At 48.8% G+C, this 22,837-nt stretch overlaps 1 long non-coding RNA gene and 1 other non-coding gene across 2 annotated transcripts; both read left to right on the forward strand.

Annotated features, from left to right (window-relative positions):
• The first annotated feature begins 11,641 nt into the window (after positions 1 to 11,641).
• Positions 11,642 to 14,425, forward strand: LOC130839671 (uncharacterized). The gene is made up of 3 exons (XR_009049869.1): positions 11,642 to 11,878; positions 12,024 to 12,141; positions 14,227 to 14,425. It is a non-coding gene; the product is annotated as an uncharacterized LOC130839671 (long non-coding RNA).
• On the forward strand, positions 12,179 to 12,368 carry LOC130841108 (small Cajal body-specific RNA 16). Its single transcript, XR_009050149.1, has one exon. It is a non-coding gene; the product is annotated as a small Cajal body-specific RNA 16 (non-coding RNA).
• Positions 14,426 to 22,837: the final 8,412 nt, after the last annotated feature.

Raw genomic sequence — 22,837 nt, forward strand, 5'->3', positions numbered from 1 at the left:
ATTGCAATAGGACAGACCTGCTGGCTGAGGGAAGAGCCCCTCAAAAAGTAAAACACACAGAAATGATGCCTTTGGGGAGTGCTCATGGGGTCGCTGCCTTGGCTGGGAGGAGAGGGGAGGGAACCCTGGTGGGACCCGCGCTGAGAGCAGAACCACAAGGAGCTGCTGGGGGAGGAAAGTGGAGGGAAGGGCATCCTGGGGGCAGGAACAGCAAGAGCAAAGGCCACACGCACACAGGACGGAACTAGTGGTGGTGCTGGGGCCCAGACCCCGTGCTGCCCGGCTCCAAAGTCCACTTGACACCACCGAGGCCTCTGTGTACCTGTAATCCCAACAGAACTGGCCCTTTTGGCTGCCCGGTGTCAAATAAAAACCAAATCCAGGCTTAGGAAAGAGAGACTTTATTGGGAAGGCTTATTGCAAGGGAGGTGGGGGTGGGACCACTATAGCAGGGAGACCACTGTGACCGCCAGGTCTGGGAACACCTCCGGCGTGAGGCAAAAAGGGAGTTTCCTCCATCAGAGCAGGGAAGACGGCTGGAAAGGGGCAGGTGGGTAGAAGTGGACGGAAGGGTGGCTGGTGGGAGAGGAGGTCAGAGGTTTCAGCTGAGCTCACCCCAAAGTTCAGGAGCCTATGGGAGGAAGGGAGACTTAACCAAACGAGCACTTTCTCTAACGAGCACTTTGTTCCCACTGATCAGTAAGACTAGCTCATCACTTGAGGCCAGAATGGGAAATTGGAGGGTCTGTGACAGGCCTTGACATAGGCAAACAAGGAGACAAGGATGAGTCTGCTCTAACTCTGAGGCATTAAAACTGTCACCAGAAACACAAAACAGGGACTTCCCTGTTGGCACAGTGGGTAAGATTCCAAGCTCCCAATGCAGGGGCCCTGGGTTCGATCCCTGGTCAGGGAACTAGACCCCACATGCATGGCGCAACTAAGAGTTTGCATGCCACAACTAAGGAGCCCACATGCTGCAATGAACGAGCCAGTGAGCCACAACTAAAGAGCCCTGGAGCCACAACTAACACCCAGAGCAACCAGATAAATATTAAAAAAAAAGAGAGAGAGAAACACAAGACGGGTGGAGGGGGTGTTTCTTAACCATTGCTGTTTCGCAGGCATCTGGTCACTCCTTTGCTCAAGATAGAACACACGTCTCTTGAGGGGCGAACAGGATGGAAGAGAGTCTCTGCACCCAGTCAGAGCCCGTTTCAGCCCAGCGATGAAGCCAAAAGCATCCTTAAAGGAGGTTTTGAAAAATCATTTGGATTTCACTGAATGAGAGTTGCCAGAAAAAATGGAGCACCACCAATCAGAGTTTGAATTTCAGATAACACATTTCTATAGTATAGGCATGGCCTGTATATTTAGCACTTCTTTATACTAAGAAAAGTATTGTTTGTCTGAAATTTAACTGGGTGTCCTGTATTTTTATTTGCTAAATCTGACAACCCGACACTGAATGGGTGTCTCAAAGTTACCCTAAAAAACACTTTGTAGCTTCTCTTTCCTGAGATCCATCTCAGCACAGTAGCTGCCCTACCCCACCCCATGCACCCCAACTCTCACCACACATGCCAGGCCCCTGGCTCCCGCTGTGTTCTCCAAACTCCTGGACCCTCCGGCTCAGCCCTTTCTCTGTAATCAATTCAACCTCTGCCCTGTAGAGGAGAAGCATTTGCCCCCGCAAAAGGTGTCTCTTTGGCATGAGGATTAATTTAGGCTGATCATTTTTACAAAACAGGAGACTCGAAAAGTTTTTATTTTCTTCCCCTTAACTGCCTGAAAGAATTTAGATAAAGGGCCTGAGGTATCACCGGAGGTATGTGCCAGGGATACGGGGAAATTCAGCAGGACCAGCAGATCAGAGTCCACGCTGTGTCCCGTTGTCTCTGCGGCCCAGCAAACATCTGTCCACCAAACATGTGCTTTCCCATCTCCAGGTGAATTGCCTTCCTCCCCTTGGAAATCCCAAGCCATTACCTCCAACATGCTCTTTTGTCTCTAGCTGAAGATGCTATTTAAGGTGCCGATTTGGGCCATTTGGGTGAGTTACTCAGTTTTCCTGGCTTTCCCCCTTGTATACATGTTATTAAACTTTTGTGTGATTTTCTCCTGTTAATCTGTCTCATGTCACTTTAATTCTTAGACCAGCCAGAAGAACCTAGAAGGGTAGAGGAAAATTTCTTCTTCCTCCACAGCCTCTGCCCTGAAGACGAAAAGTCCTAGCTTCTCAGAAAAGTGGGAGATTTTGTCTTGAAGTATATTTCCTTAAGATGTGACTCCAGATCTTTTAAGCAAACAGCAAGGAAGACTTCCAGTGTTTATCATTGCCTCTTGCTGCACCCACGTAAATAAGAGGCATCACAGAACCCAGCTTACATATTATAAGAGGCCCGGGAGCATAGACTACAAGAAATTGCTACCACTATGGACTGTGCTGGGAAATTCTTTCCCAATACAGAAGAGTGGCTCAGGTACTTCCCTGGTGGTCCAGTGGTAAGGAATCTGCCTTCCAATGAAGGGAACGCGGGTTCGATCCTTGGTCAGGAAGTTAAGATCCCACCTGCTGCGGGGCAACTAAGCCCACGTGCCACAACTACTGAGCTTGCGAACCTCAACTAGAGAGCCTGTGTGACGCAAACGCCCTGGAGCCCCGCACGCCACAACCAGAGAGAGAAAACCCGTGTGCCACAACTAGAGAGAAGCCTGCATGACGCAACAAAAAATCCTGCATTCCTCAGTGAAGATCCTGCCTGCTGCAGTGAAGAACTGACACAGCCAAATAAATAAAGTAAATATTAAAAAAAACAAAACACTCTGGCTCAAAGGAATAACATCAATGTGTATAAATACTGCCAGTAATCACAGCTGTGCGTGTGTCATACACTATGCTTAAATCCACCATCCATGAGAAGTACACACAACAACTAACAACGCCTTCCCTCGCTCCTCAATGTGCAGTCCCCAGACCGGCAGCACCTGGGAACCAGTGAGAAAGGCAGAGTCCCAGGGCCGCCCCAGACCTGCGCTCCAGAATCTGCACCTGATAAACCTGCAGGGCATTTCTGTGCATTGTTTGGGTAGCACTGAACTAGGACACTTTCATTTTTGTTCCTAGGACAAAAACACAACTAGATGGGCCTTCTTGACCAAGTCAGGTATTTACCCAAAACATGTATGATGCCCAGGCCAAAAACAGGGACTATAAATAAAAAATTGGTCTAAACCAGGCTTGGGACAGAGGCTTTTTGCCTGATATAATTCATATCCTTCTTTTGGAAATAGATTGGCATCCCTGAAAAATTTATAAGGAGTTATCTGGGAAACTAGTTATCTACCCATCCAGCTGACTGTCAGAACTTTTAGCCAGGGATTCTTATTGTATTTAGCTGACAATGATATTTTCTTACAAAATATACATATCTAAAAATGAACTACTTTTTTTTAAATTGAAGTATAATTACTAATAAGAAAAAAAAACAAATTGTACAATTTAAATATATGCAGTTTATTGTATATCAGCTGTATCTCAATAAAAGTTCTTTAAAAAAATAAATTGAAGTATAGTTGATTTACAATGTTGTGTTAATTACTGCTGTACAGCAAAATACATTCTGTTTTTCAATATTCTTTTCCATTATGGTTCATCATAGGATATTGACTAGAACTCTCTGTGCTATACAGTAGAACCTCGTTGTTTATCCATTCTATACACAAAAGCTTATATCTGCTAACCCCAAGCTCGCACTCCATCCCTCCCCCAAACCCCTCCCCCTTGGCAAGCCGCAGTTTGTCCTCTATGTCCACGATTCTGTTTCTGTTTCGTAGATAGATTCATTTGCATCATATTTTAGATTCCACATATAAGTGATAGCACATGGTATTTGTCTTTCTCTTTCTGACTTTCTTCACTTAGTATGATAATCTCTAGTTGCATTCAAAAAATGAACTTCTGATTTGGCCTACAGGGGTCTTTCCCCTTGCCTACCAGATTGTAACAAAACTTTAACACGTACTCATAACTAAATTGTTTTGTCTCCTTTCACTCATCTAAAAAAATTAGAATGGTTAGATTACTTAATGTGGTTGACCTCGCTCGTGTCAAGTTACGCTAAGAGGCTACTGTAAATGTAGGAAGAATTAGCAAGAGGTTCAAAGAAATCTCAGCCAAAGAAACGGCAAGAAAACGATGGGGGAAAATAAAAAGGCAAAGAGTGATTTTGTGTATGCATGATGGTGTAACCTCTGGATGGTGAAAACAGAGATGATATAGGATGCTTGTACAGGGAGGACGGGCAAAGGGAAGCAGAGGGGAGGCGGTGAGAGCCTAGCTTGAATTTACCAGGAAGGAAGGCAACAGGCCAGGATGAAGAGGCCAGGTGAGTCAAAAAGAGCAGCACAGGGACTTCCCTGGTGGTCCAGTGGTAAAGAATCCGCTTTCCAATGCAGGGGGCACAGGTTCGATCCCTGGTCCGGGAACCAAGATCCCACATGTCGCGGGGCAACTAAGACTGTGTGTCACAACTGCTGAGCCCACACACCTCAACTAGAGAGAAGCCCCCTCGCTGCAATGAAAAAGATCCCGCATGCTGCAACTAAGACCAGACACAGGCAAAAAAATTTAAAAACTAAAAAAAGAAAAGAGCAGCATATGCACGTTATTTAGAAACAGAGAGAGAGAGTGAACTTGGAAGGAGCTAACCGAGTGGGGAGGGCCGTTGGAAGCCAGGAACTGCTGTTTAATGTCAGGCTTTTCATCCTATGAACTTTTAAAACTAGTGCATTACGGATCACTGTAGGAAAAAAAAACCAACGAAAACCAAACACCAAGCAGTGTTTACACAAATCTAACATGACCAGAGGAAGTGAGGTCTTTATTTCATTTTGACTTAATATCTTCTTTTTATCTCCCCCCATTAACTTTCAAAGGGGTAATTAACTTTCGAGTAATTTGGAACCAGGATGGCACACTAGTGAAGGGGATTTATGGGACATTTGCCCATAGCTCATTATGGTAACTCATCGTGATACAAGATGACAACCAAATAAAGTTTGCAAGTGGGCATAAGTGCTGGAGGTCTGACTCAGCGGGGACAGCCCGCACAGGTGGAATCCGGCTTACGTAGCTGCTGCTGGAAGTCAGTTGTTAAAAATCCACGTTTTGGTTTTGTTAACAAGGAATTTGTTGTTGAAAGACAACAGGAGTCCTATTTTAACTCCATACAGTAATCTCAATGCCCTGTTTCCGGTGGCTGCAGTCCTAAAGCAGAGTTGTGTAACCATCACACAACTGCACAGCTGACAGGCCGGAGAGACGTGCGCTTCCAACGCCTGACTCAGCTCCACTTTCATTAAATTTGCAATAATGTCCTCCTTTTCTGCTGTAGCTGCAAAACTGGTCAGAAAAAAAAAATCAGAATGACCAATTGTTTTAAATGCATGTTACGTGTATCCACGTACAAGCAAAAAAGACCTGCACCTTGTAAAGATTATAGAGGGATGTGCTTTTTGCAGTCTTGTTGATGGTAACTGAATGATTTAAGTGACACTCACCCACTCTTTGTTGAAAAGACAAGTACATGGTTCCTATCACAAAACACGACAAGCTCTGGTGGAGGCATGCCCGGGTGGCCAGGGACCAGGATCCTTGCTGCTGAAACAGGCAGACACTCAGGCAGCATCTGGCTCTGTCTACAAGGTGAAGGGCACAGGGCCTTCAAAAGTGAAGAAGGTCATTTGTCCCAGGAGCTTTAGTTGTCACATCTAAATATTTTTCCATGTCACTCCTCTCAGGATGCCCAAGTTATGGTTCAACAGAGCTAAGAGTGAGAGAACCCTCCAGCCGCCCCGGGAAAGATAACACTCCGTACACACAGATCTAGGATCAGCTCAGTGGGCAAATTTGTTAGCAAAAGAACAGGGAATAATTGTAATGGTAACTACTTTATTGCGGGGGGGTGGGGGGGGTGCCGAAAAGTTCTCTAAAAGATAAGAAGAGAAAATGTGAGCTACTGACACTAACTCAGTGTAAAAGGCAAAGTCTCACAATTTCCTACAAGATCCTGCAAGACCTGGTCCCCAGCGCCCTGCAGGCCTCCTGGTAAATGCTTTTTGCTCACTGTCTATTGCACTGGCTGCTTTGACTGCCTTTGCACTGGCTGTTCCCTCTACCTGGGATGCTCTTCCAGGGTATCACATGACTTCCTTCTTTCAGGATTTTGCTAAAGGTCAAAGATCCAGGCCCTTCCTGACTACCTTAACTAAAATTGCAAACCTTACCCCTGACTCCTTCCTAAGCCAGTTTCCTCCCCCACCCCCCAGAGCAGTCAGGGTTATCCCAACTACTCTAATGATTTTGCTGTCTCCCCTACACCGGGATATCAGCTCCCTGAGGGTAAGGAGTTACCTCTGCTTTGCTTTCTGTCCTGACCTCACTCGGCCAGCAGTGAGTGGCCAACATCGGTTCAGTCCATCAGGAAGCTGTCAACCAGGTTCATTACCCAGAGAACATGCAGTACTCTACTTAAAATTACACTTCCAGAGTTGTGACTTTTTTTCCAGATCAATAGCACTTTTCCAATAGATAGCAATCAGCCGTCTGAACCACACTGGCTCTGTACAAACTTTTTTCAGTCTTGATTTGTACCTTTCACTATCAAGTATGAGCAATGGTCTGGCCAGAGGTGCTTCTAAACCCTTAACGCCCTGTCTGGGATGTCAAATACTGGTATGTGTTGCACTGGATTCCTCCCCAAAGAAAATCTTTCACACTGAGTAGACCCACCTGTTGCCACCGGGAATGACTCTGGACAGAAAGCTGCATTACAACGCGCTCCCCAAGCGCCAAGTGTCTCACGACCGAGCTTGGTTCAGCTGGTCCATGACATGATAAATACTTCCCAGGATCTGTGTGCAGCTGGGACTCCCTGGTAGATTCCTAAGAAAGGGCCTAACCCTGCAGGTTAACTTTCTGCATAACTTTCCAGTGAAAAAAAGGTCTTGGCTAAATCAAAAAAAACAACAACAAAAAAAACCCCCCAAAATTGTGTACCAAATTACAAAAGAGAACACATCTGGTGTAGGATTCCACCCTCTAGCGGACAGAGAGAGAAGCTCAAAATCTTGACAGAGCTATTCTTTAGCTCAATTTTTACTGCTTTCTGCTGTAGTTCTTTTGTGTCCTGTGACCATTTTTAACATAAAAAAATGACTTCTCAGAGACCACAGTTTAATTACCCATTGCAACTAATAAAGTATCATCTTTTTGAAAGACTGGACTCCTGCTGCTTCAACCCTCTTACATAATCCAGAGGAACAAACATCATAAATGCTAAGGCCTGTCCACAGTACACAGCAGCCTGTTATGCACACACACACGCACGCACAAAACAAGCACACTGTCACCACTCCTCGACCAGCTGGGCCGACTCCACAAAGGGGCTGGAACGGAATGAGCAGGAGACAGCTGAGGCACATTCCAGGAGCCACACACAGGTGTGACATCGGCCACACATGTTCTCACGAGTCTCCTCCTGTGGGTTTGAGGTTTCCCTCCATCACCCACTTAGCCACCCAGCACACTCATTGTGTAGGAGAACTACTGAAGACTGTTGTCTTGAGGTGCGGTCACAGAGGGTCAATGTTAAGAACCCACATGTGGGCAGCATTTCAGCAGACGGAAACAGGACGCAAAGACGTGTGTTTAGCGTCCAGTGCTCCAGAGAATGTTCCACTGGAGACCCTACGTCCTATCTCACTGGAAATAGTGTAGAATGATGACAGTTACATGTCGCTAGTAGCTCTCTGGAACTGTCTTCCCCTGTAGCGTTTCTAGCTTTGGGTTTCGTGCCAATCTTTCCCTTCGGCCTCTTCTTCCCCCAAGGCCGGGATGTGTATCTAATTCTATCAAGGGCTCCCTTTCAGGCCATTTCACTCTGAGACCGAGGACCTGAGGGCTGGGAAGAGCCCTGGGGCTGTCCCATGGTTGGCACCCGGAGACTTCTGGGACCAGGCGGGCTCAAGGCCTCAGAGGGTTGTCCTGTTTCCATCAGAGCATCTCATACTTTATCTATTTTTTCCACACATATTCTTTTTTATTATTTCTAAAGTAAATGGTAGCACAGCAAACATATTTTTCTACACCTTGCTTTCCTCTTCACTTAAAAGCGTATCTTGGAGGACCTTCTATCCACTCTCTCTCTTTTTTTTATTGTGCTAAAGTATAAATTACATAAAAGTTGCTATTTTAATTATTTTTAATTAAGAAAAATTTTTATTATATAAAATATACCTAACATAAAACTTACCATTCTAATCTTTTTGTTTGTTTTTGGCCATGCAGCTTGTGGGATCTTAGTTCCCTGACCAGGGATCAAACCCGCACCCTTGGCAGTGAAAGCGAGGCATCCTAACCACTGGACACCAGGGAAGTCCCAACCATTTTAAAATGTACAGTCTGTGGCGTTAAGTACATTCACAACGTTGTGCAACCATCACCACTGTCTACTTCTTTCTCATCAGCCCAAATAGAAACTCCATGAGCATTAAGCAGTAACCCCTCATTCTCCAGTATCCCCAGCTCTGTAACCTCTAATCTAATTTGTCTCTAAGAACTGCCTATGCTAGACATTTCATATGGACAGAATCATACAGTATGAGACTTTTCCTGTCTGGTTTCTGTCACTGCTGTCAAGGTTCAGTCATGTAGTACATATGTCAAAACTTTGTTCCTTCTACAGCTGAATAATAGTCTACTGTGTGTACAGATCACATTCTGTGTATGTATTCATCTGCATGGTGTGCTCCAAGGACAAAAAAACAAGATGAACTCAAGGGGCCAACATTGTCAGGACAGAGAGTTACCAGACCCTTATCACTGTGTCACATAGCAACCCTTGCAACATCTCTGAGCCTTCCCAAGCACATGCCTTGCTCCTTTCCCGGTCCCATATAAGGAAAGGCGGTCGTCCCATTCTTCTCCTACTCTGCACATTGGAAACATGCAGACCCTACCCAATCAGCAGGTGACTCGCAAGTCCCTTTGTTCCGTGGCTATAAAAACAGACAAGAGACCCACGCTCATGGTTGACTCTCCCTGGCTACCAGGAAGTCGGGCTGCTGTTTTGGCAGCATCCCTTCTCTTTAATAAATTCTATCTTCTTTACATTCTGCCTTGTGTCTGGAAATTCTTTTCCAACTCGCGCTCGGACCATGAGAGTCTTGATGGACACTCAGGTTGTTTCCACCTTGTAGTTGTTGTGAATAAAGCTGCTATGAACATGAGTGTACAACTATCTGACTATTTTCAATTCTTTGGGGGTATATACCTATGAGTGGAATTTTGGGTCACACGCTAATTCTATGTTTAACTTTTTGAGGAACTTCCAAACTATTTTCCACAGCAAGTACAAGGCTTCCAATTTCTCTACATCTTCCCCAACAGTTCTTATTTTCAGATTTTGGGATTCTAGCTATCCTAGTGGAGAGGAGTAGTATCTCATTGTGGGTTTTGGGGGAGTTATTGTGGCTGTGTCGGGTCTTAGTTGCGGCACACAGGATCTTTTGTTGTGGCGCACAGGTTTCTCTCTAGTTGTGGTGTGCAGGTTTTCTCTTCTCAGGTTGCGACGTGCAGGCTTGAGGGTGCATGGGCTCTGTAGTTTGTAGCACACAGCCTTTCTAGTTGAGGCGCACAAGCTCAGTAGTTGTGGCGTGTGGGCTTGGGGCACTAGTTGCCCCGCAGCATGTGGGATCTTAGTTCCCTGACCAGGGCTCGAACCCACATCCCCTGTATTGGAAGGCAGATTCTCTACCACTGGACCACCAGGGAGGTCCCTCTCATCGTGGTTTTGATGTACATTCCCCTAATGACTAATGACGTTGAGCAACTTTTCATGTGATTATCAGTCATTTGTCTCCTTTGGAGATATGTTTGAATTCTTTGCCCATTTTTAAATGGGGTTTCTTGTCTTTTTGTTGTTGGGTTTCAGAAAGTTTATCCGTCTCAACTACTGGATTCTGAAAAAAATATTGTATTTAAAAAAAGAAGTTTGCTGATAAATGAAGGCTGGGACCTGGTCCAGTCTTTTTTATCTTACATACAGAGAAACAGAGGCCCACGAGGTTAAGCCACATGGTAAGTAGCAAAACAGAGCCTGTCTTGCCGGGATCAACTCGGCGACTCGAGGTGAGTGACGGGTGCCGCAAGCTTGAAGAAGACACAGACACAGACTGAAGAGAAAGATGGGACCAGGGGGCTCAAGACCTCTTGGATCAAGAGCCTCCCTGATTGATCCCACGTTGCTTTTATTGAGTTCTCGGCATAGCCTAAGGGTCTAACACTCCCAGGTTAATCCCATAAACAATCAAAGGCCTCACATGACTGGGGCAATGATCTTTGTTTGCCTCCTGGGTCCTGATTTGAGCTGGGCATGGAGAGCAAAGCAGCCCTGGGGGCAGGAGACCTCTCTCAAAAGGATTAAGGGTCTGTGCCCCACCCGTGTTGGCCCCTCTGCGACTGTGCCTGTCTTAGGTTGTTCCTCCCTTGAGGAATCTTACCCGTCTCTGGCTAACCAGTCATCCTCCAGGGCCAAACACGGTGATATAAGGAAGGCTCTATGCACCACCCCTGTTGGCCCCTCTGCGGCTGTGCCTGTCTTAGGTTGTTCCTCCTCTGAGGAATCTTACCCGTCTTTGGCTAACCAGCCATCCCTCAGGACCAAACAGGGTGATATTAGTCTCCACGCCCCGCACCCTCAGCTCCTCCACTGCTCAAGCAGGACATTCTGAATCCCATCGCTCGGCCCACATACTTCAACATTTTCAATGTTTCAAAAAGGTTCCAGAATGTCTTCCCACACTGTCTGACAGACTGCCTCACCTCCTCCCACATCACTCAGCATCTGGAGTGACCAGCACCCAGGTGTGGGCTCTGTGAGGAACTACACATGCAAAAACAAATCCTGTCCCTCAAGATCTGTGGGAAGATGAGGCTGGCACTGTTGGGCGTTCAGGGGGTATGGTGAGAAGTTCCCTGTAATGAAGGGAGGGAGAGCGTGCTAGCAAACCAGGCTAGATTCTGAAAGGATGTGAATGCCAATCAGTTGGCATTTTTGGCCTGGAGACCCCCAAGTCACAAAGTCAAACACCTTCCTGGGACCACAGGTGCTATCAATGTGGAGAGCAGTGGGTGTAAAGCAATAGGGCGTGGAGGGGGTCTGTGGCTAACCAGAGTGTCTGCCCTGCCTATAGGCAGATTCCAAGACTGCTGGTCTGTGATTCCTAACGTATAGAGGGCCGATGGCTTCCTGGCTGGCCAAGCTTGGGAAAATAACTCATCTTCCCTGCAGCACCGCTCTTCTCACCTGGAAAACAGGAGTGATCATTGTATCTATTCCCTGCTTAAGGTTGCATTAGAAGTAAAGGAATCACTCACGCTCGGCTCCAGCGAGTGTGGAGCGTAGCCATCTGATTCTCTTGCTCTAGGGCCCTCCCTTCCCTCCATGGAGCTCGTCCGCACTCTCGTCAACATCTCGCGGCTGCGGCCCCTTTAAGGCGGCCATGGAGGACCCAGTTACAAAGCTAAGGGCGACCTTCTAGCTGCCGTCTCTATGGTAAGCCGTCACTTACGGCCGGAAGTGCCTGTGTGGCGCGGCTTCGGCTCGGGGTTGGGAAGGGAGCGGCGCCACGTGCTCGCTGGTGCCGGAGGGGATGTGCGCCCTCGCCCCCGACCAGCGGCCTACCCCGGGCCCGAAGGGTGACTGCCTGTCCCGCGGCGCCGGTTCCCGCCTCGGGGCGGTAACGAAGCTCTGGGGTCTCGGACTTCAGAGACCTCTCGCTTGGACGAAGGCAGAACTCAGGCAGCAGAATCGGGGTGAGGGGCTGCTGTAGGAGGTGCTGCACCCCACAGAAAAACCTTGGATTCTCCGCCTGGGGGGCCAGCGTGAGTTTCTGGAGGTGTGTAAACATCCTGTGAGACTTGTCCTCCTAGAGCACTTGGTGTCATTCTCTTTCCACAGGTTTTCCTAGAAAATGAGAGCTCTCTGGCCCCTGGCGATTGGATGAAGGCCTGAAACCTTTCTTTCCTGCTTCTCACCCATGAGCATGTTCGGAGTGACCTCATTTTCGGCGATCCAGGTATGTCAGGCGTGGAGGCTGCAGGGTCCTGAGGCCGATGGTCTGGGGAGAGGCTCCTGTGCTGTTGAACCTGCCCAGCTGTGGGTGCAACCTGTGTATCAGGCAGCCCGACCCTGACCTAAAGTAAATTCCCAGGAGAGTTTTTTTTCCTGGGTTTTGAATTTGCAGTAACAGGTGTGAACATTCTAGCAGCAGTTTGGTGGTCATGTATGATACTGCAAACAAAACGTTAGCTGAAATAACAAAACCTGTTATGTAATTTGTTTTATTCAATAAATATTTTCTGATACTTCTGCCTGGCACCATGCTAAGTGTTAGGGATACAGAGATGTTACAGCCCTTGTTCTCAGGAAGCTACAGTGCAGTTGGGGAGAAAAGATTAAGTGATCACACTAAAGAGGGTATAATTCAAGCTGAGGTGAGTGCTCTGAAGGAAAGCACAGTCTTATAAGAATATTTGTCCCAAAAGACCTGATGGAGACTGGAAGGCTTTCCTCAGGATGAGACTCTTGAGCTGGGCCCAGAAGGATGTGTAGGAGTTTGGTGGGAAGGTCAGGAGGCAGCATGTGCAAGGGTCCAGTGGCCTAGCGAGGATGTGAGGATTTGGGGCTTCATCTTGAGAATAGTGGGAGGTCAGTATGGATTTTAAACAGGAAGATGATGTGCTAAAAACTATTTTGAAAAGAGCCCTATGTAGAGAGCAGCACAGTCTAGCAGAACTTTCTGTGATGCTGGAGAAGGTCTATATCTGCGCCAGTGGAGCAGTCCTAAGCCTCTAGTGGAGTTTTAATTTGAATGTAAATGGCTGCGTGTGCCTGGTGGCTGCCATGTGGGACAGCACAGGTCTGGAGCCTGTTGGAGGAGGCAGTGACACCCTTACTGGAAGCGTGGCACGCAGATGCCCTTTCACTTCCAGGACAGAGGCTGAGATGGGTTCCACTTTGGGAAGAATCTTCATGTTAATCTTTCCATGGGATCTCGCACAGTAACTGCTCGTGGAACTGCTGTTTTTATTTTCTTGGCGTGGTTCAGCCTACCCCTTCACGAAGCAGCATTCCTCCTTCTCCTGTCTTTGCATGTTTTGTTGTCAGCACACAGTTGAAGAAGTGATTCTTCAACACTTCAAAGTACCTATGTGGTCAGAGCATTACATCTCTGATTTGGAGGGAATAGTGAGAACAGTGTGGTCCCTGGTGTTAAGAGGCTTGGGATGCAGAGAGGTAGACGACAGGAGGTGCCCCAGACAGGAAGGAACGTTTCCAGTGGGACCCGGCAAGTTGTAGCCCTGTGAGGAAGTAAAGGCCGTTTCCATGATGAAACGTGACAAAAGGCAGGAAGCGTGAAAGTGCTTGAGAGGATGTGCGGAGTTCAAAAGTTGGGGCCAAACTGGGGAACTGAGTAGTGAGAGAAAGAGGGGAAAAGGTAGGACTAGATGGACTGGTGTTGAGTCACGGGGGGGCTTTGTCAGAGTTTATTGTGCCCGGTTTGGGCAGATTTCTTTCTCTTTTTCTTTTTTTAATTAATTAATTAATATGTTTATTTATTTATTTTTGGCTGCGTTGGGTCTTCGTTGCTTCTTGAGGGCTTTCTCTAGTTGTGGCGAGCTGGGGCTACTCATTGCGGTGGCTTCTCGTTGCAGAGCACCGGCTCTAGGCACTCAGGCTTAAGTAGTTGCAGTATGTGGGCTCAGTAGTTGTGGCACACAGGCTTAGTTGCTCCTCGGCATGTGAGATCTTCCTGGAGCAGGGATTGAACCTGTGTCTCCTGCATTGGCAGGCAGATTCTTAACCATTGTGCCACTAGAGAAGTCCCTGGACAGGTTTCTGAGGAAGGCCCCACATGGTGGTAGGTGGATGTCCAGGTGTGCCTGCAGCAGTGGTTTAGGAAGTTACTGGGGTGGAGCCCATAGACTTGGAAGGAAGGGGGCTGATTGGTCATTGCAGGGTACTGGCCAATTTGTATTCTGGGTGGAAGGTAGATTGTAGATTTTGGAGGGTGTTTTATTGTGTTAACAGTTTGAAAATCTCTGAATATTCAGACTTGCTGAAGTTGAATAAAAACTGATGAAGTGTGCTTTCTTTGCAGGTGAGTTTACTGGAAGATGTGTGTGTGCTGGGTGAAAATCTGCTGAGTTCGTTTCTGCCTGGTTCTATGTGCCTGAAATGTAATTGTTTTGTTTTAGCACCTTCCAGGTTTGTTTCGTTTGATTCTTATCTACGTAGTTTTTGAATACCGACCTGCTAAGGACCCTGTTTTGTATGAATATAAATAAAAGGAGTCAGACCCCAAGGAGATTTTTCGTGCACGTTATGGGTTCCATGCCCGGTGACCATGCACTGAGTGTGTCACCTTGGCCTCCGAGGGGCACAGTGGGCAGCACAGTTCCCGACTGAAGAGTGACTCACGGTCACACACCCTCTGGGCTGCCAGTGCCCTGGACCCGTAGTCCCTGAGCACCCGGCCCCAGGCTTCTCGGTGGACACAGAACCCTCCCCACACGTGCCCCATGTGCACACACATCACAGGTCGGGGGGCTTTCTTACAGAGGCTGGGGGCTCTGCTGGCACTGGATGGGGCCGTACTTCACAGCAGAGAATTTCCCCAAGTCCCATTGTCTTTGAATGTTTCGTCATCTGTCAGTGTGGAGAAAGGAAAAACCAGCCCACGTTTTGAGCTGTAATGGTGGTAGTTCTACACGTAGTGCCGTCATCAGACTGTTCCATGCTGTCTTCGTGTTGTGGTCAGGGCGTTACAGACAGTACGTACATTTTTATACAGTGTAGAAAAGTTACCTTGCACTTTGGACCTAGTCGTGCCAGACCCAGGTGCCTGCTTGACATACTTGGTGACCCTCTCAGCTTCACACTCATCTCATGCAGGTCATCTCCTGAGGGGCTCTGGCCCGCCAGTGCCCGCCAAGGCCGAGACTGTAGCCTCACTACTTCAAGGCCGGCCTCTGGTGGGTCTTTAGTAAGACCAGTAATCTAAAAGAGCTGCAGGAGCCGGGGAGGCACGGCCACCACGGGCAGTTCTGGGAGTGGCAGCTCGCCAGCTCAGATGACCCAGACGGAGCAGTGGCGACAGGCACACGTAGCCAGAGGCCTGCCGTGCGACCTCCGGCAGGCCACCTCCCTGTGTGTACCTGAGTATCAATAAGATGGGGACGAGGGTCGTAGTGACAGTGACGCCTGCCTGGTGGCGCTTGTGAGGGCTGGGTTAGCCCATGTGTAAAGCGCTCAGGAGCACAACAGCCTCTTAGCGGGCACGTCATGACTGTTGTGGACGTTTCTCCCTGGATTTTCAGTGCGTTTCACAAGCAAACGTGGAAGGAGGGGCATGTCGAGAGGACAAAGCTGAAGAGCAGATTAAATCCATAAAACCGGGCCGTGTGCAGTCACGGCTCAGAATGAGCCGAGAGGTGCAGAGGGTGCTGTTGTTTTTTTTTTAAGCATGTTTACAGTGTTGTGCAGTCATCAGCTCTATCTAGTTGTAGAATATTTCCATCACTTGGAAAGGAAACCCCCTCCCCTTTAACAGTCATTCCCAGTCCCCCTCCCCCCAGCCCCTGGGAGCCTCTGATCTGTTTTCTCTTCCCTTGGATTTGCTGATTCTGGACTGCACTTTGCATTCTTCTGTCATCCAGGGGCCTCCATGGATGGGCCAGCCCCTGCCCCACGTCACCCAGCCAGCTGGGGACTATAGAATAGAAAGAGTCTTAACCTTCACCAACGAAATCTGACTGGAATTAGGTTTATCCTAAAAGTCAGATAAAGCGGGGATTTAGTAGGAAAAGCAGACATGTTACATATCAGTACATTTTATTTTAATGTAAAATGGAAGAATATAACATCCATTTGCTAATCTTTTGATAGGAAGCTGAGGCCTTTTATTTTTTATTTTTTTAATTTTTTTTAAATTTTTATTTATTTATTATTTTTGGGGGGGTACACCAAGTTCAATCATCTGTTTTTATACACATATCCCCGTATTCCCTCCCTCCCTGAGGCCTTTTATTTTTGGTGGGCACCTCTAAACAGTTTTAGAGAGGTCTTCAATATGCTTGCAAAGTAATCTGAGAACAAGTTCATCTGGGTTTTTATGATCCCCCCTCCTCCCCAGTCTTGTAAAGTTGTGCTGCTAACACCTAATTCAGCAAGAAGTATTCTCAGCTTTCTAGACTCTACAATATTCAACTAATGGGAGAAGTTTTCAAACCATCCTCTTCTGTTTCTACTTTATTGTATTAATAAAACGAAACAACACAAACACACAAATCACGTGCTCCTCGCAAGGTTTAAGCAGCGGAGGGGCAGAGGAAGGAGGTGACAGTCCCCTGCCCCACCCCAGTCCAGGCCAAGACAACCTGTGGCCTCTGTGTATCCTTGTGTGCCATTCTCCAGGCTCACGCAAACACACATGATACACATGTTGTGGGAGTGGCTTTCAGGTTAACTTGGCATTCAAGGCCCTCCAGAGGCCGCACTGCCGGCCTCATCGATCTGATCTCCTGGGTCATCATCTTTGTCTGCACATAGACGCCCTGCTCTGGCCATTCTGGTCAGCCCAGCCTGAGACACCCCATGGGTTCTCACTTAAACAGAGCCCACCTGTCGTTCGAGGCCGGCTCTGGTCGCAGCTGACAATTTCCTCTCTGTGGCTGTTTAGTGCCAATTCTCTGTCCTACTCACCTGACCGATCTTGTGCCACATGGGGTTGTCTGTTGTGCACATGAGCTGCTCTGCATCTGGCCTCTTTCTCACGCAGGACATTGTCAGCATCCTCAGGCTTATGGGGAGGACAGATTTGCAGTGAGAGCCTTTGCCTCCTGCCTCCCACTGAACTGAGGGTGGTCCCCCGGGAGAAACTCCAGAGTTGGGGAGGGCTGTGGGAAGCAGAAACCAGCCTCTCATCCCCATCTGGATGCTTGCTGAGCTGTAGACCCTGCCATGCCATCGTGGTGAAACCACCCAACAGTATGTGAAGAGAGAGTCCTCGGGAGAGATTGACAGGTGTCCCCTTGATGTGGGATGTACTTGAGCACAGAGCCTGGTGCTGGCTCTCACCTGAGGAATTCCAGGACCAGAGGGTTCCTCAGTCACCCTTTGAGGCCAAAAGGGACAAGGGTATAGTGGGTTTAAGATGGACAGCTACTGTGGTCAACTGAAAAATGGCTGCCAAAGATATTCACACCCCAACCCCAGAATCCGTGAACAGGTTACCTTACAATGCAAAAGGGGCTTTGCAGATGTGATTAAGTTAAGAAATCTGAGATGGCCATCATGGGCTAGCCACATGGGCCCAGGGTCATCACAGGTGTCCTTATAAGAGGGTCAGAGAGACAGGAGACATGATGCTGAATTTGAAGGGGGTGAAAGGGGCCACAAGCCAGAGTGCAGTGGCCTCTGGAAGCTGGAAAAGGCAAGGAAATGGGTTCTCCCCTGGAGCCTCCAGAAGGAGCCAGTCCTGTGGGCCCGTAGATGTGTCACACTTAGCTCCAAGGGCATTTGGAAAGCGCAGCCTTTTACCTGGTGTTTCTTGCTGCCAAGGAGGGAAGTGCCTATTGGGAGGGGTCTCTGCCCAATGCCTTATAGGGCGTTTAGAGAGCCTGCTGGCTGGTGGAAAGGCCAGGTGGCAGCTGGCACGCAGGAAATGATGTTTGCTGAAGCGACAGACGTGCTTGTCTGTGTCTTTCTTTCCAAAGTGTCCCCTCTGAAGGCTGGGCACATTTATAACTGTAACAGGACCCTGGCAGACTGGCAGTGATTAACTGAATGTCGGGAGCTGTGCAGTGACACGACTTGCAGACATGAGGATCCGGAGCAGGAAACAAGCCCGGGAATACCTGGCGTGCTGCCTGGTCGTCAGCTGGGTGACTTCCACTCAACCAAACTATTTACCCGCTTTCAGTCTAGTGGTTCCGAGAGGCCCAGGAGAACCTGGCAAAGCCCTGTCACCCCTCTGAGTGGCTCTGGCTGTCCTCACTCAGAGGTCAAGGGGCTCAAGCAAGCCCAGGGTTCAGCAAACAAGGGCTGCCTTCTGTACCCACTGAGCAGGACACTTCCCCTTGGGGTCTGGGGAGTCCTGGAGTTTGAATGCCGAGGTGTCACAGGAAACGTGCACCCTTGTACCTGACACCCCCAGCACACCCCCTTTTGGGGAAGGAGAACATCCTGCCCTGGCTTTGAGAGCTGGACCGTAGCCCACTGCTGTGTCCCCTCTTTCTTTTCTTTCTTTCTTCCTTTTTTTTTTTTAAATGTATTTATTTATTTGGCTGTGTTGGGTCTTTGTTGCTGTGCATGGGCTTTCTCTAAAATTGTGGCGAGCAGGGGCTACTCTTTGTTGCAGTGCATGGGCTTCTCGGTGTGGTGGCTTCTCTTGTTGAGGAGCACAGGCTCTAGGCACGTGGGCTCAGTAGTTGTGGCTCACGGACTTAGTTGCTCCGCAGCATGTGGGATCTTCCCATACCAGAGATCGAACCAGTGTTCCCTGCATTGGCAGGCGGATTCTTAACCACTGTCACTAGAGAAGTCCTCCCCTCTTTCTCACCAGTGACGTGGCAGGGGAGCATTTGCGACGTGCCGGGTTTCCTGTGCAGTATCCCCATGACAGTCATACGAAGCAGGGACCATGATTGCCATCTCCATTTTGCAGATGAGAAAACTGAGGCCTCAAGGTTAGGGATACAGAGCTGGCAGGAGGCAGAGCCAGAACCTGAACCCAGCGTGGACGCTCTTAACACTACACACCAAAACCCCAAGCCCCGCTCCAGAGACGCATTCCAAGCAGGGCTGCCGGATTTAGCAAATCAAAACAAAACAGGTTGCCCAAGTTAAGTTTGAATTTCAGATACACAAGGAATTTTTTTTAGTATAAGTATATCCCCAATAATGCATGGGATATACTTACACTAAAAAAAAAAATTCTGTTGTTTATTTGAAATTCAGATTTCACCAGATATTCTGTATTTTATCTGGCAACCCAACTGCAAGGCCAAAGCCACTGCACAGCCCTGTGAGAGGAGGTGGCTGTGAGACAGGGAAGGTACCATCGGCATAACATGGAGGTGCAGAGTGAGGGCCCGGAGGTCCTTAGTCTCCAGGCGTGGGAACCCATTTTGGAGAACAGGTCTGTCGATCCCCAGGGCCAGCCACAAGCTCTCCCCAAGCAAAGGCGGGGCAGCGTGTGGCCAGCAGTTCCTGAAGAATTACACGCACGTGCGGAGGGGAAGTTGGCATCGGGGATGCTCGGGGGGAGGCAGAGGAGATGGGGTGTGTTGGATTAGAGTTTGCAGTGCCAACTGGTCCACTGGGTGATGTGGGCTTCGAAGAGCCAACCTGGGGCCCTGTAGCCATGGCAGCTGGCAGGACCCACCAAGGAACCAGGGCCAGGACACGAGTCCAACTGTGGCCCTAATAGATCTCGGCAGTGTTGGGCCCAGGCTGCAGCTGTGTCTCCAGGTGTGCAGGCAGATGGCAGTGCCCTCCAGAGCACCTATGTGCAGGAGCCTCTTGCAAGTGTGTGGGCCAAAGCCCCCGCCCTCTGGTAACGGAAGCTCCTTTGTCTTATGTGGTTACCACGGCTGGGCACTCTGACCACTTGGCCTCATCGAATCCTCATAGAACCCGGGAGGCTCTTGCCACTAATAGTTCCATTTTACAGACTGGGACGTGCTCAGAGAGGTTGAGTAACTTTGCTGGGACCACAAAGCCAGTGAGTGGCAGAGCTGGGGTTTGAACCCCCTCATCTCTAAGCCCTTGCTTTTAACCACGGAACAACAGAGCACTCATAAGGCTGGGGCCCCTGAGAGAGAAGCCTTTGAAGGTGGAGATAGAACATTCATCTGCACCAAATAAAATGTTCCTGCCTGGGTTTGAACATGGATATAATGCGAGCGGCACAAGTAATTGTAGATTTTCAGTAGCCACATTAAAACACGTAAAAAGAAACAGGTAAAGTTAATCGTAATAATATATTTAACTTAATATACCAAAATATTGTTTCAATATATAATCATATAAAAATTGTTAGTGAGAGATTTTACGTTTTTTGTTTTTTAAACTTCGAAGTCCAGTGTGTGTTTTACACCCACGGCTCTTCTGGGTTTGCACCATCCCCACTCCAAGTGCTCAGTGGTCATGGGTGACTGCCCCCATGGAAAGTGCACATCTAGGACCTGCAGGCTAGCCAAGCCCATGCCCTGATTCTTGGGAATGTACATGGAGGGAGGGACGGAGAAGAGAGGGAGAGTACACCGCAGAGGCTGGCTTTTTTGTTCATGATGTCATTTAATCTTCAGAGCAACCTCAGGAACTAGGTAGTATTGTGCTTCTTTTTTAGAGGCTCAATCTTGCCTGAGGTCACTGGACAAATCCTGGTGGGCCACCAACCGCCTGACTGCCCCCAGGGTCTGCGGGAATCTGTGATGTCCTCAAGGTCATTCCAGGGGCTGAACTCTCAACCAGCCATTGCTCCTCCTTCAGCCTTCTGGCAGGTCAGCTTGCTCGGGGTTTTGGCTGCCAGGAAAGCTGGCCAGGTCTGGTCAAGGCCAGCCCTGCCCTCCCAGACCATCTCCCCAGCTGCTCTCCAGGGCGGGACGCGAGCCAGGGGAGCTTAGCGCTGGGCTCTCGCCAGGCTGAAAACGTATCTGGAGGCTGAAAGCAGACGGGCTCCATCCCGCTTTTTGTAAAGGGAGCCGCTGGGGACCGAGGCCCTCACGCCACCCCATGTGCCCGGATTTAAGCCCTTGCCGGAGCAAAGGGGGGCAGCCCCATGGCCCACCCACCTCGTGGTTCCAAGCGTCGCGGGGACAGCTGGTGCGTTACTATTAAACCTATCCATTTCGCCAGGCACTTGAAGGGCCTCTGCGATTACTGTCACTCTGCGGGGTGGCCGGAACCAATTTCCTGAGGATGATAGATTTCTTCTCATTTGCTGATCTCAAGCTGTGGTTCCTTCTGTGTCCGGGAGCAAAGCACTTTCTAAAGAGGCCTACTCCGGGGAGTAAACCCCGGAGGAGGGGGCTTTGGAAGGGGAGTTGTCCCGGGCAGCCCCCACTCGGCCTCTTCTGCACCCCCCAGGCTCAAGGGAAGCCAGGCTCGGAGAGGGGAGTCGGGGAGGGGCTGCTGGGGGTTGGGCAAAGAGGCTGGGAGCGGGTGTGGAGGGTGGGAGGGACAGGAGTGTAGGGATGGGAGGGGTGGGTGGCGGGGAGTGGACGGTGGGAGGGGAAGGGGTGTGGAGGTGGGAGGGGTTGGGAGTGGAAAATAGGCGGGGCGGGGCGAGGAGGGGCGGGGCGGGGCGTGGAGCCCGTAGCTCCTGCTAGGATGGCCTCTGGGCAGTGGTTCTCGACTTTGCTTGCAAGTCAGAATCACCTGGGGCTTTAAAGATCCTGACCCCAGACACCACCCATAGAGATACTGCTTTTAAGCGTCGGGGTGTAGCCTGGGATCTGGATATTTAGAAGTTTCCCTGGGTTATTATTTTTCTAAATTTAATTTTATTTATTGGCTGTGTTGGGTCTTCCTTGCTGCACCCAGGATTTCTCTAGCGGGGGCTCATTGTAGTGGCTACTCGTTGTGGAGCACGGGCTCTAGGCACGTGGGCTTCAGTAGTTGCAGCACACGGGCTCAATAGCTGTGGCTCACGGGCTCTAGAGCACAGGCTCAACAGTTGTGGCGCACGGGCTTAGCTGCTCGGCGGCAATGTGGGATCTTCCTGGAGCAGGGCTTGAACCCATGTCCCCTGCATTGGCAGGCGGGTTCTTAACCACCGGGCCATCTAGGAAGTCCTCCCGGGTTATTCTAATGCACTGGATTGAGGCACTCTCTGCCCTGCAAGTGTGGAGAAAGACAGTCTCTTGTCTAGAGAAACTTGAAAATAGACAAAGAGATACTGGGCGTGCCGGGTGCTACCCATCCCCAGGGGCTGGCTGGTTTTGACTGAGCCTGGATCTTTGTCTTTCTCTTGACGAGGCTGTTTTACAGCTCAGATGGGGGAGAAGTTGGACGGCAGAAAATGGAAATAGTTCTTGTCCACAGCAATGCAAATGGATTTTGTTCCGCAGAGATACAATTGGTTTTTGTCCTCTGGGAAAGCTGACCTTGCCCCATTGACCAGTGTTGCATCTGTTAGCAAATTCGTTCTAGCATTCCTCACTGCCTGTATACGTGGCAGATTTTCACATTTTCCCTTCAACCGATCTTCATAGCTTATCTGTTCCCTCATTAATTAATGAGTTGGAAACAGTTACTTACATATGTCCATTTTATATGTGAAAGTCACATTTTCAACTTTTTGAAAATTATAATTTCGCCCCCCTAAGGGTGAGCGGGGTGCTCCTTCCTTCCTGCTCCCTCAGCCTCTGCACACCATCCCGCTGTCCCCATCCCCTTGCGCTGTCTGCACCTGCCTGTCTCCCCAGCTAGACTCAGGTACGTTCACATCAAGTCGTTCATAGCATTCATGTATAATTTTTAAATCTCTGCTACATCTGGAGTCAGATGCCCTTTTCTGTTCCTGATGTTGTTGTCTTTTACCTTTTTTCTCGCTTTTTTTCTTGGATAGAGTTTTCTTTCTCTTAAGTTTTTCAAAAAAAAATTGTTTTATTGATACTCTGTTTTCTGTTTCATGAGTTTTTGCTTTCACCTCTGTTATTTCTTGTATCTCACTTTCATCAGCTTTACTCTGCGATCTTTTTTTT

The sequence above is a fragment of the Hippopotamus amphibius genome, chromosome 17, assembly GCF_030028045.1.
Source record: "Hippopotamus amphibius kiboko isolate mHipAmp2 chromosome 17, mHipAmp2.hap2, whole genome shotgun sequence".
Taxonomy (NCBI): domain Eukaryota; kingdom Metazoa; phylum Chordata; class Mammalia; order Artiodactyla; family Hippopotamidae; genus Hippopotamus; species Hippopotamus amphibius.